Raw genomic sequence first — 14,601 nt, 5'->3', positions numbered from 1 at the left:
TCACCCCTCACCCCCAGGGCTCTGCACCATACAGGGTTCCAAGACAGCCTGAAAATCCTCCTAGTCTGCTTGACCTTTTGAGAAAAGACACCCCTCCTTCCCCCACACCCACCCATGGTTTATTTCTCTCCAGTACCCAACACATCAATAGGGACATATTCCATGTTAGGGAATGACATTTTACCTGCGATTCAAAACTCTTTCTCCAGATGCAAGGCTAGTTGGCACAGACCTGTTTGCTGGCCTTCCAGGTTTTGTTTATAAGAGTAATTAGCAATATCAAGGGAAAAGGGGCAGCGGGAAGCCAATGCCTCCGTGTGGTAGTGGCACTCTGCCATTGGCCTGCAATGGAATGCGGATGTCTTCAATGCCCTCGAGCTTATGATGGGTGCACTCTGACCTAGCTTGCACCCTACAAAAGATGGCACATGTGTTGGTTCTGGAGAGCCAGTCTCAGGTGTCCCCGGCAAGTGGACGTTGACACCCGAGGACTGGAATCGGAGGTTCCGTCGAAACGCTGGCCTCTTGGCTTCGAGGTTGTTTGCGGCGTGCCTAAGGAGGGACAGCTTCCAGGGGCAACTTGCTGTAGCCATCCAGGTGTTAGCAGTATCCGTTTCTGTCTCACTGTCAGTATCGTGTGTGGGTCTTTACGAACAATAAAAGAAATCTGTGTTGGAAAACGACCTCGGCCGCGTTGCCACGTTTCTGCTTGGTTCGGCCATTGTGTTCAGTACCCGAGGGGCAGGGGGTGGGGGTCAGATCCAACTCCTTCTCCAAGTACCTGTCAGCCCGCCTCCCTCCGCACTCCCCCACCCCCCATGTGCACACCTCCACATCTGCCTCCCCACCCAGCTGTGCCAGAGGTGGCCCTGTCGCCCCTCCACGTCTACATCCCTGTGGAGGCACAAGGCGCCCACTTCGCACTGATCAGGTGGGCCCTGTGGCCTGTGTGCCCACTTTCCCACAGCCCTTCTCCTACCTCAGCATCCGTGTGGGCCCCACACACATCCAGCCTCAGCCCCACAGCCTGAGGGCTGTCTTCTCACTGTGTGACTCACGTGGCTCTTTGAACATGGGCAGATCCAGCCACACCAAGAAGAAACACCCATGGCTGTCTTTATGCTGGGTTATAGTGCACCGTCTTTAGCGTGAGCTGTGACAGGTCAGGTGGACGCCACAAACACTGTGATGACTCCCTTGTGACAAGGCTGTCTCTCCAGGCATGACCCATGCCAGAACAGGCAGCCTCACTCACGTGACAGCCGCTGCCGTATTTGCAAAAGAACATCCCAGAGTGCGGGAGAGATAGCTCAACAGTTGAGGCACTTGCCTGCAATGCAATAGTGACCTGGGTTTGATTCCCCAGTACCCATGAAAGCCAGGTGCAGAAAATGGTGCATGCATCTGGAATTGGTTTGCAGTGGCTAGAGGCCCTGGTGCACCCCCGTTCTAATCCTTATGCCCTCTGTCTTTACCCACCCCATTGCAAATACATAAATAATAAAATATATGAAAAGCTGGGCGTGGTGGCACACGCCTTTAACCCCAGCACTCGGGAGGCAGAGGTAGGATCGCCGTGAGTTTGAGGCCACCCTGAGACTACGTAGTGAATTCCAGGTCAGCCTGGGCTAGCAGTGAGACCCTACCTTGAAACATCAACAACAACAAAAATATATGTGTGTGTATATATATATATATATATATATATATATATATATATATATATATGAACAACCCAACCACTTCAGGTTTGGGCCCACAGAGTGACAATCAGGGACTATACTTTGACCCCAGACCCACACGGAAAACAATGGCCTCCGTGCCCAGGACCCACCACAGCACTGGCCACAGTAGTTCCAAAGGCTGAGGTCAGCTGGCTATAGTACAAGCCACTCTGTAGCCATGCACACAGCTGGGCTTGTTCACGGAGTGGGGCGGTGCTTCAGTCTTTGCCCACGACAACCATGGCCCAAAGATGGACCACACACAGGACTGGAGCCACTTGACCCTCCTTGGTCCTCAGAACAAGTACAAGAATACTAGATCCTGACCAGTACCAAGGGGAAAGAGGGCACAAAGGCTGGGTGACAGTCAGACCTCTCAGACATGAGTGCTGAGCATTAAACAAGGACACCCCAGCCTGGCAATGACTCCCAGGACTGAGGCAGCCACTACACCAGGCCCCCGGAGCCGCTAGGAATTGTCCTGTCCCAAGCTTTCCAGGTAACAAGAAATAGAAGAAGGGCTGGCGAGATGCTCAGTGGTCAAGGCACGTGCTTACAAAGCCTGATGGCCTGGGTTTGATTCCCCAGTACCCACACAAGGCCAGACGCACACCTGGAATTCATTTGCACTGGCTAGAGGGCCTGGAACACCCATCCTGCACCCCCTCCTTACAAATAAATAAATTAAAAGTAAAAGTAAGGGCTGGAGAGATGGCTTAGCAGTTAAGCGCTTGCCTGTGAAGACTAAGGACCCCAGTTCGAGGCTCGGTTCCCCAGGTCCCACGTTAGCCAGATGCACAAGGGGGCACACGCGTCTGGAGTTCGTTTGCAGAGGCTGGAAGCCCTGGCGCACCCATTCTCTCTTTCTCCCTCTATCTGTCTTTCTCTCTGTGTCTGTCTCTCTCAAATAGATAAATAAATAAATAAAAATTTTTTAAAAATCTATTTATAAAAAAAAAGTAAAAGTAAAATAGGAGAGCCAGGTGTGGTGGCGCACGCCTTTAATCCCTGCACTCAGGAGGCAGAGGTAGGAGGATCACCATGAGTTCGAGGCCACCCTGAGACTCCATAGTGAATTCCAGGTCAGCCTGGACCTCGAAAAGCCAAGAAAAATAAAAATAGATGTGAAGAACATCAGGGCTGGACATATGCCTGGCATTCAAGGGCATGAAGCAGAAAATGTCCCAGGTAGCAAGCAAGGAGAGATGTGAAACCCTGAATGTGTATGTGTATATAGATAGATAGATAGATGATAGATAGATAGATAGATAGATAGATAGATAGATAGATGGAGGGAGGGAGGGAGGGAGGGAGGGAGGGAGGGAGGGAGGGAGGGAGGGAGAGAGAGAGAGAGAGAGAGAGAGATAGATAGATAGATAGATAGATAGATAGATAGATAGATAGATTCATATACATATATATATGTATATAGTTTGTCAAGGTAGGGTCTCATTCTAGCTCAGGCTGACCTGGCACTCACTATGTAGTCTCAGGGTGGCATCGAACTCACGGTGATCCTCCTACCTCTGCCTCCCAAGTGCTGAGATTAAAGGCGTGCGCCCCCATACCCAGCAACCCTGAATATATTGGGCGCTCTGTATCAGTTATGTTTCTCATTGCTGTGACAAATGAGGGTTCATTTTGGTGACAGCTCAGGGTGGCAGTCCATCATGGTGGGGAAGGCGTGGTGGCGGCAGCATAAAGCAGCTGGCCACTTCGCATCTGTGGTCAGGAAGCAGACAGCGGTGGACACTGGTGCTCAGCTCCCTCTCTCCTTTGAGAGACAAAGGTCCAGGCTGACCTGGAATTCACTATGTACTCTCAGGTTGGCCTCAAACTCATGGTGATCCTCCTACCTCTGCCTCTTTGTCCACGGCCACAGCTCACTGAATGGCACTGCCCACGTTCAGATGGGTGGTCCCACATCAAAGAAACGAATCTGGAAACTTCCTCACAGACATGTCCAGGGATTTGTTTCCATCGTGATTCTAAATCCTGTCAGCTGGACAGCTGAGATTGATCGTGGCAAGCTCCTACGGATCGGTGGAATTACAAATAAAATGAACAGAAATCTTGAGTGTGTGCTGACCTAGTCAGTTTCTATTACTATAGCAAACACCTAAGAAAACCAGTTTCTTAAAAACAAAAACGTTTGGAGCTAAGGCAATGAACCAGCAGTTAAAGACACTTGCTTGCAAAGCCTGCTGGCCCAGGTTCAATTCCCCAGACCCCCACATGAAGCCAGATGCACAAAGTGGCATCTGGTGTTCATTTATGGCAGCAAGAGACCCTGGCGTGCCCACACAAACACATAAGCATGTAAATAAATAAATAAATATTTAAAAAGAAAAAGGGTTGTTTTTGGTCACAGCTTTGGAAGTTACTGTCTACAATTGGCCCTGTTACTTTTGGCTTCATCATGACTCCACATCATGGCCAGGGTGGGTGACAGAGTTGATTGCGTCATGGCTGAGACTTGAAAGAAAGGAGGAGCAGGTGCTGAGGCCCTGCAGTTCCCTTCACGAGCATGGCCTGCATGAGCTAGAACCCCACCCTTCCCGAAGATTCCACCACCTCCTGACAGCACAAAGCTTAAGACCAAGCCTATGAAATGTGGATTTTTTTAATTTATTTGAGAGTGACAGAGAGAGAAAGAGGCAAAGAGAGAGAGGGAAAATGGGTGTGCCAGGGCCTCCAGCCACTGCAAATGAACTCCGGACACGTGTGCCCTCTTGTGCATCTGGCTTACGTGGGTCCTGGGGAATCGAGCCTTGAACCGGGGTCCTTAGGCTTCACAGGCAGGTGCTTAACCACTAAGCCATCTCTCCAGCCCTGAAATGTGGATCTTTGAGAACACACCCCATCCAAGCTGTGACAAGTACATGGCAAAAAGGGGACACCCTGGTGGTCGGTAGCCCTCGGAAAAGAGACCTAACATCACTCATGAGCAAAGAAACACCAACTCACCCTAACTCTCACGGCCCTACATCAGCTGAACTCTGAAATGTCTGTCAGAACAGGTGAGTCGAGTACATTGGTGCGTTAAGAGGAACAGTGTGGGGCTGGAGAGATGGCTTAGCGGTTAAACGCTTGCCTGTGAAGCCTAAGGACCCCGGTTCAAGGCTTGATTCCCCAGGACCCACATTAGCCAGATGCACAAGGGGGCGCACGCGTCTGAAGTTCATTTGCAGTGGCTGGAAGCCCTAGTATGCCCATTCTCTCTTTCTTGCTCTCTCACTCTCAAATAAATGAATTTAAAAAAATTTTTAAGGAAAAAAATAAAATAAAATAAAAAAGAGTATAGGGTGTATGTAGCCTGATGTAGTGGCACATGCCTTTAGTCCCAGCACTTTGGAGGCAGAGGTAGTAGGATCACTGTAAGTCTGAGGGCTTCTAGGGACTGCAAAGTGAGTTCCAGGCCAGCCTGGGCTAGAGTGAGACCCCCACCTCAAAAATCCAAAATAAGAGCCGGGCGCGGTGGCGCACGCCTTTAATCCCAGCACTTGGGAGGCAGAGGTAGGAGGATCGCCATGAGTTCGAGGCCACCCTGAGACTACAGAGTTAATTCCAGGTCAGCCTGGACCAGAGTGAGACTCTACCTCGAAAAACCAAAAAAAAAAAAAAAAAATCCAAAATAAGGGTGTGGTGATGCACACCTTTAACCTCAGCACTTGGGAGGCAGAGGGAGGAGGATCGCCATGAGTTCAAGGCCACCCTGAGACCACATAGTAAATTCCAGGTCAGCCTGGGCTAGAGTGAGACCCTACCTCGGGGGGGAAAAATAAATCCAAAATAAGGGCTGGAGAGGTGGGTTAGTGGTTAAGGTGCTTGCCTGCAAAGCCAAAGGACCCAGGTTTGATTCCCCCAGACCCATGTAAGCCAGATGTACAAAGTGGTGCATGCATCTGGAGTTTGTTTACAGTGGCTGAAGGCCCTGGTGTGCCCATTCTCTCTCTGTCTGTCTTCTTCCTCTCAAACTCTCTATGTCTCTCTCTCTCTCCAATAAATAAACTTTTAGAAAAAAAATTTAAATCCAAAACAAATGAAGAGTAACAGTGCAAAGGAAGGAAGGTGTGACATCAACCTGGAAAGTTCACTTAACTGTAGCGGATGCTGCTCGGGTCCCTTCCTGAACACGTGATTTCCTTCCCCGTCACCCATGGCATCCCACCTGCTGTGGGTAATGCTCCGCCAGCTCACACTGTCACCTGTCGCTGGGCCTGCCCCAGACCTGGCATATAGCCAGCTATGATCAAACTGAGTTAGGCTCCACCTGAAACTTTACCTGATTTTAGCCCCTTTCTCTTCTTCATCCCGTTGGCTCCATCCCTGGCCCCTAATCTTCTGAGAGCTGTACCTCCAAGCAAGGGCACAAGAATCCCACTGAGGGGCTGGAGAGATGGCTTAGCGGTTAAGCGCTTGCCTGTGAAGCCTAAGGACCCTGGTTCGAGGCTCGGTTCCTCAGGTCCCACGTTAGCCAGATGCACAAGGGGGCGCATGCATCTAGAGTTCGTTTGCAGAGGCTGGAAGCCCTGGCGCGCCCATTCTCTCTCTCTCCCTCTATCTGTCTTTCTCTCTGTGTCTGTCACTCTCAAATAAATATAAATTTAAAAAAAAATCCCACTGAGAAACTCTCATGATGGCTGGAGAAATGACTCAACCGTTAAGGTGCTTGCCTATAAAGCCCGAAGACCGAAGTTCTATTCCCCAGTACCCACGTAAAGCTAGGTGCACAAAGTGGCGCGTGCATCTGTAGTTCGTTTGCAGTGGCTAATGGCCCTGGCATGCCCATTCTCTCTTTGCTGGGCATGTTGGCGCATGCCTTTAAGCCCAGAACTCAGGAGGCAGAGGTAAGTGGATCACTGTGGGTTCAAGGCCACCCTGAGACCACATAGTAATTTCCAGGTCAGCCTGGGCTAGAGTGAGAACCTGCCTTGGGGAAAAAAAAGAAGAAGAAGCCGGGCGTGGTGGCGCATGCCTTTAATCCCAGCACTCGGGAGGCAGAGGTAGGAGGATTGCCATAAGTTCAAGGTCACCCTAAGATGACAGAGTTAATTCCAGGTCAGCCTGGACCAGAGTGAGACCCTACCTCGGGAAAAAAAAAAAAAAAAAAGCCCAAACTTGGCTTATCAGATATGCCAGTTGACCTTGGAGCAAACACATTCTAGCTCAGTGGGTGGAGAAACCTTGGGTTAATGGTGCTGACCTATGGGAGGGGTTGCAGATTGGAGTGTGAGGGGCTCCCTCAGGTCTGCGGAAGTCTGTGGGTCCCTGGATCCTCGGGGCTGTGGTTCCCCGAAGGCATCCAGGCAACCGTGGAAAGCAGGGTCCTGAGCAGTACGCACTGGGAGATAGCTTCAGAGAGGAGCTCTGTTTACCCAACAGGGAAATGGGTTAATAAGCAGTTGAGAGAGAGCGGGAGGAGTGTCCTGAGGGGATTGGTGGGTTACAGGATGCTTGCCGATGCCTAGGAGCATTCATTCGCGCATGTAGGGAGAGAGTCAGGTGATCTACATGGTGGCGGGAAGCGCGTTGCAGGGGGATGGGCTGTGTGAAGGCCAATGACTGACACCATATAAGGAGTTTCCTAGGCAACTGGACAAAGGTCGCAGGGCTAAAAGAGAAGCCTAAGTCTTTTTTTTTTTTAATTTTTATTAACAACTTCCATGATTATAAACAATATTCTATGGTAATACCCTCCATCCCCCCACTTTCCCCTTTGAAACTCCACTCTCCATCATATCCCCTCCCCATCTCAATCAGTCTCTCTTTCATTTTGATGTCATGATCTTTTCCTTCTCTTTTGATGGTCTTGTGTAGGTAGTGTCAGGCACTGTGAGGTCATGGATATCCAGGCCATTTTGTGCCTGGGGGAGCAGGTTGTAAGGAGTCCTACCCTTCCTTTGGTTCTTACATTCTTTCTGCCACCTCTTCTGCAATAGACCTGAGCCTTGGAAGGTGTGATCAAGATGTTTCAGTACTGAGCACTCCTCTGTCACTTCTTCTCATCACCATGATGCCTTCTGAGTCATCCCAAGGTCACTGCCATCTGAAAAGAGAAGATTCTCTAACCAAAAGTGAGAGTAGCATTAATATAAGGGTATGAACATTAAGAGAAGTGCTTACTGGGCAGTTTGATAAGCATAGTATATACATTTAGCCAGACAGCAGCAGATGTTACACCCCTAGGGCTCATGACTACCCCTGTTGTAGGTTTTCAGTATCAGGGATGTAACCCCACCCATGGAGCAGGTCTCCAGTCCAATTAGAGGGCAACTGGTTTCCACCATGACAGATGTGCCCCTTTTGTACCCATTGGCTTATTTGGCCTGGCTGGCCAAATATAAGGCTTGCAATGTCCACTGTTGAGTATCTTCACTGGTGATTTCTCTTTCTCCCATTGAACTACATGTAGAATTTCTTTTAGCTTTCTGTCAGCTGGTCTACATGGAGGAGGTTATCAGTTCAGTTCCAGCAGGATTTCTCAGTGGCCTTGCAGCCCAAGTATGTGGAGTCTTCAGCAATAGGGTCTTACCATCTATTCCTGATGGGAAACTAAGGGCCTTGGCAATGACCTATAATGTTTTGGGGGCATCAGGGACCTCCCTGGCCAACAACTCACTGGAAGGTATCCCATCCCTGGCACTGAAAATTTTCTAGCAACATTCTACAGCCCCTGAGTGTTCCATTGTCCAAAAAAACTAGGTTTCCATATGATTTATTTATATCAAGCCTAAGTCTTATCTGAATGTCCAGGTATCCCAGGCTTGGAGAGGGCGTGGCCCTACTTCCTGCCTATGTCAGGGCCCAAGATTTTGTCCTGGAGTCCAGGCTCACTGTGGGCCCCCAAGAATAAGGGGAGGAGCCTGACTCACAGCAACCTCCAAAAATGGGCGGGGAAGAGCTCCTCTGCCAGTCTGTTCCCCAAGATGTGTCCGGAGGTTCAGGCTGCTGGGACCTTTCCATAGCCTGGGGCTTTTGTGTCAGACAGTTTAGGCTTGCTTTAATCCAGGGCCCTGCCTGTGTCCGACAAAAGTCCTAATTCACCATCCTTTGAAGTCCCCTTAGAAGGAGATAGAGTTGCCACCAGCACAACTATGAATGGCCCTAATTTCAACATGACTAGAGTCCTTATGAGGAAAGACAGAGGAGGACTGGAGAGTTGGTTCAATGGTTAAGGTTGTTACCTGCAAAGCCAAAGGACCCAGGTTCAACTCCCCAGAACCCACATAAGCCAGATGCACAATGTGGGGAATGCATCTGGAGTTTGTTAAAAAAAAAAAAAAAAAAAGCTGGGCATGGTGGCACACGCCTTTAATCTCAGGATTTGGGAGGCAGAGGTAGGAGGATCGTTGTGAGTTTGAAGCCACCCTGAAACTACATAGTGAATATCTCAAAAAATAAAAATAAAATAAAACATAAAAACCAAAACCAAAAATGTACATGAGGAGAGAACACCATGGGACCCTGAGGGTAGCTGTCCCCATTGAGGGCTTGGGAAAATGTTCCACAGAGCCTCGAAACCCTGAGATATCACACTTCCAGACGCCAGAGCCAGGAGACGCAAGTGCCCATTGCCAAGCTTGTTTTATGTACTTTTTAAAATGATTTTTTATTTTATTTATTTAGTTAGTGAGAAAGAATGAGAATGCCAGGGGCCTCTAGCCACTGCAAATGAACTCTAGATGCATGCGCCACCATGTGCATCTGGTTTGCGCGGGTCCTGGGGAATCGAACCTGGGTCCTTTGGCTTTACAGGCAAGTGCCTTTAGCTACTAAACTTCTTTCCCACCCCTATATTTTGTTTTACTGTATTTATTTATTTATTTTAGAGAGAGGGGAAGAGGAAGAAGGGGAGAGAATGGGCGTGCCAGGGCTTCTAGCCACTGCAAACAAACTCCAGACGCGTGTGCCACCTTGTGCATCTGGTTTACATGGGTCCTGAGAAATTAAACCTGGGTCCTTTGGCTTTGCAGGCAAGTACCTTAACTGCTAAGCCATCTTTCCAGCCCTTGCCTAGCTTTTGTATCACAGTTTAACCCAGAACACATCAGGGGTTTGGGCACCAAGCCCTGCAAATTTGAACATCCATACATAAATGTTTGTCTAGTGTTGGGGATATAAGCCAGGGCTTTGAACATGATAGGCAAACAGTCTACCAATAAGCCTTTTCTTTTTCTTTTTTTTAGGGAGAGTAGCGAGAAAAACAGAGAGAGAGGGAGAGAGAGAGAGTGGGCACACCAGGCCTCAGCCACTGCAACTGAACTCCAGACGCTTGTGCCACCTAGTGGGATGTGCGACCTTGTACTTGCCTCACCTTTGTGCATCTGACTTACATGGGATCTGGAGAGTTGAACATGGGTCCTTAGGCTTTGTAGGCAAGCGCCTTAACCTCTAAGCCATTTCTTTAGCCCAAGCCCAAGCCCAAGTTTTAAAAGAAATTATTTAAGACTTATTAACAGGTACTTACAATTTGTTGGCCTTTTTGTATATGTGTTACCAAATTGAGAACATATTGGCCTTTTTGAAAAATTCAATTTGTAGACTTTTAAAATACAAATTAGTTAAATTGAAGTCCTTAAAATCTTAATTTGACAAGATATAAATCAATTATTAAAAACTGTAAAGTATATAGGAAAAACCAAGGCTTTAAAAAGCACACAGCTATCCCTACCAAAAGAGAGAGAGAGAGAGAGAGGGCTGGAGAGATGGCTTAGCGGTTAAGCGCTTGCCTGTGAAGCCTAAGGACCCCGGTTCGAGGCTCGGTTCCCCAGGTCCCACGTTATCCAGATGCACAAGGGGGTGCACGCATCTGGAGTTCGTTTGCAGAGGCTGGAAGCCCTGGCGCGCCCATTCTCTCTCTCCCCCTCTATCTGTCTTTCTCTCTGTGTCTGTCGCTCTCAAATAAATAAATAAAGAGAGAGAGAGAGAGAGATGGAGAGATGGCTCAGTGGGTAAGGTGCTTGCTTCCAAAGCCTAACAGGCCAAGTTCAATCCTCCTGTGTCCACATAAAGTCAGATGTACAAAGTGGCGCATGCATCTGGCCCTTGTTTGCAGCAGCAAGACGCCCTGGGGTACCCATTCTCTCCTCTCTTTCTTTCTCTCTCTCTTCTTACAAATAAATAGGTAATATTTTATTTTAAATTTATTTATTAGAGTGGCCTCTAGCTACCGCAAACTCCAGAAGCATGCACTGCCATGTGCATGTGGCTTACATGGGTTCTGGGGAATCGAACCTGGGTCCTTAGGCTTCTCAGGCAAGCCCCTTATCTGGCTAAGCCATCTCTCCAGCCTCATAAATAGCATTTTTTTTTTAAAGAGACAGCTTTGATTAAAAATAATGAGAACCTCATGCTACAGAGAGAATGCAGCCAGTTCTAGTTATCTGGCCCACAGGTAAAAAGCAAGCATGTCTGGTCACCAGCTCTAACCTTCTGTCCAGTGTTCCTGTGGACCACAGGACAATGATCTCAACCCAGCTTTTGGTCCTCCCTCTCTTCCCACTGCTCATCAGCTTCTTCACATCACCTTGGATGACCCAAAATATAACTGCTAGTAGCCTGCTATGGCCAGAAGCCTCGATGATAATAACATCAATAGTCCATTGGCATAATATATATATATATATATAATACATTTTGTTTGTTTGTTTGTTTTGTTTTTTTTTTGAGGTAGGATCTCACTCTAGCTCAGGCTGACCTGGAATTCACTATGGAGTCTCAGGGTGGCCTCGAACTCATGGCAATCCTCCTACCTCTGCCTCCCAAGTGCCGTCATTAAAGGCATGCGCCACCATGCCCAACTACATCATACGTTTTGTATCTATTATCATAGATGTTGAAAAACAAGCAGAGGCCAGGCGTGGTGGCGCACGCCTTTAATCCCAGCACTTGGGAGGCAGAGGTAGGAGGATCACTGTGAGTTCGAGGCCATCCTGAGACTACGTAGTTAGTTACAGGTCAGCCTGGACCAGAGTGAGACCCTACCTCGAAAAAGCAAAAAAAAAAAATAAATTAAAAACAAGCAGGCACCTGGGTATGTGACTCTTTACTATGAGGTGCAGTTTGCTAGAGACATGGCTGGTGTAGGATTCTGTGCGCCACGCAGCATTTTAAGCGGACACCGGAGCTCACCACAGTCGCAAAAGGATGCGACCGTGCGCTGTGCCAGGAGTGAACACAGCAGTCTGTCCCTGCCGTTGGCTCCGCACCCCTGGTCTGTGCTCCTTGAACCAGCCAATTCTCTTCCAGGCCTTCCTAGCCCATGCCGTTTGCTTTTGCCTCACTCTTCCAAGTCTGACTAGGAGCAGGTACCAAAGTTGATTTTATTCATTTCCACAAGTGTCTTGAATATACCTGGCCAACAGATAGCCAGGCTCAATATGTTTACATACTTATGGGGGGTGTGAATAAGCAGGTGGGTGGATGAGTTAAGTGGATACGCAGGGGGGTGACAGCATCTGAGGATGAATGGATGCCTGGGAGGGTTGATGAGTCAGTGGACTGATGGGTGGGTGGGTGGGTGGTCACGTGAGCAGGAGGGCGGAGGACTGGGTGGGCTCGTGGGCAGATGGATAAGGGGATGAGTGTGGTAGGTGGATAGGTGGATGAGTTACGAATGGGCGGGTTGACAGGTAAGTAAATGGTCATGTCAGTAAATGGTTGTGCTGATGGATTGATGAGTGGATAGGTAGATGGGCGGATGGATGGATGGACAGGCAGATGAGTGGGTGAGCGGATGAATGGGAAGGAAGATGGATGGATAGGTAGATGGGAAGAGCGATGTCTGGGCGGATGAGTGGGGAGAGGGGTGGGCGGATGCTCTCGTATTACATTCACAATTCTGTCACCTTGGCCCAATCGCGACTTTCCCTGCAGGGCCAGACGCGTGAATGCCGAATTTGGCACTTGTTCTCCAAGTAGAGGCTGGGCTCTCAGGTTAATTTTGAAAACTCCACAGCAGACTTGTCACGCTACCTGGGGGCCTGGCGCTCAGTTCTCCAAAGGGAGGGCACTGCACCGCCTCCAGCTCGGTGGGGCGTCGGTTGCCCACTCTGCTCTTTACCGTCGGATTTAAGCTCTTTGCTGAGTGACCTTTAGACACAAAGTCTGCATGTTCGAGCCCAGAAAAGCCACGTGATTCCTCTGAGAGGAGCGTTTTAATAAAGGCTCCGCAACAGCAAGATACCTGGCTTAAAGGGTAAATGGATTCCTCTATTTGAGTTGCCTCCCACTGCACGATCCCCCCTTAATCTCTGTAGACTCATGTGACTGGTCCAGCCCAAAGGTCACGGCGTCTACCTGCTTCCTGATTACTGACTGCAGGAGGAAGGGGCGCCTCTGGGGAAACACGGGTAATTAGCAAGTCCCGAGTTCCCGATCCCCCGTGGAAAGTGTGGCACGCTTAATATTGGCTGGGCCGACCTGCTCCCCTCTTCCCGGGGTGCCAGGTCACAAACACAGCTCACCTGACGCTGCTGCACCTACGACCCCCTCCCCTCCAGTTCTCAGTGGGTAAGAGGCCAAGAAACCATGTGAGTCGGGGACCAGAAAAGCAAAAACAGATCCAGTGGTCGTACCCTGGTCCTTTGCAAGCCTGGCAGGAGCTGGCCTGAAGCTTTCAGCTGAAGTATGCAGCCACCGGTGTTACTGTTGAGGTCCTGCGGTGGAGCCCAGCAGCATGGGTGGCGGTGAGGAGGGGTGCAGAGAGAAGCAGAGACAGGGAACCTCAAGGACAACAAACGAGGTCAGGGGCTTGATGACCTCCCCCCGGGGTGGAGCATCCAGCCACACGGGTCTGCTCAGCACTGAGAGGTTGCCACAGACGACTGGGTCATTCTCATCCCTGGCCCCACTCTGGCCTGAGTTCAGAAATGGGGAAGAGCCAGCAAAGCATTGAACCCCAAGAAAACTTTCCAGGAAGCATTGAACCCCAAGAAAACTCTCCAGGAAGGGCGGGGGAGGATAAAAGGGAAGGACAGTTTAGACCAAAACACAGCAAAATAGAGCTGGAGAGATGGCTTAGCGGTTAAGTGCTTGCCTGTGAAGCCTAAAGACCCCGGATCGAGGCTCGATTCCCCAGGACCTACGTTAGCCAGATGCAAGGGGGCGCACGCATCTGGAGTTCGTTTGCAGTGGCTGGAGGCCCTAGCACGCCCATTCTCTCCCCCCTCTCCCTTTCGCTCTGTGTCTGTCACTCTCAAATAAATAAATAAACAAGCAGAGCAAAATAGAGTTCATGGTTAAGGTGAACCGACTATAGGAATGATGGTGGATGTGCACGTTTTTGAAAATTGGTTTGGAAAAGCCGGGCGTGGTGGTGCACGCCTTTAATCCCAGCACTTGGGAGGCAGAGGTAGGAGGATTGCCATGAGTTCAAGGCCATCCTGAGATGACAGAGTGAATTCCAGGTTAGCTTGGACCAGAGTGAGACCCTACCTCGAAAAACCAAAAAAAAAAGAAAGAAAGAAAATTGGTTTGGAACCGTGTAAACCGCATAGGCCACACACACTGACTGCCACGTTTGGCTTCTGTAGAAACCCCGGCTGTTCTGCTTACGCCGCCCCACAGCTATGAGAAGTATAAAATGAACGTGAAAGCTTAGCTCGGGGCTGACGTTTCTTTGGGAGCAATCCTAGCTTCAGTCTCCCAGGTACACAAACTCCTCTCTTCCGCTCTGCTTGGTGCGGGAGGGATCATTTTCGGAGAAGCTCGCAGAGCAGTCAGAGCGGTCAGGCTGCGCCCCAGGGGTCCCGGCTACAGAAGGCTGTAGTGGCAGGTGAGAACCCGGCGGGGCCAGGTGTGAGGTTCTATTCCCAGCCTCCCCACGCAGGGCCCCTCAAACCTTCGCGTGCCAGGCATGGTGCCACACACCTGT

Source organism: Jaculus jaculus, chromosome 20, assembly GCF_020740685.1.
Source record: "Jaculus jaculus isolate mJacJac1 chromosome 20, mJacJac1.mat.Y.cur, whole genome shotgun sequence".
NCBI classification, from domain to species: Eukaryota; Metazoa; Chordata; class Mammalia; order Rodentia; family Dipodidae; genus Jaculus; species Jaculus jaculus.
The sequence above is the reverse complement of the archived record's forward strand: the minus strand, read 5'-3'. Positions refer to the sequence as shown.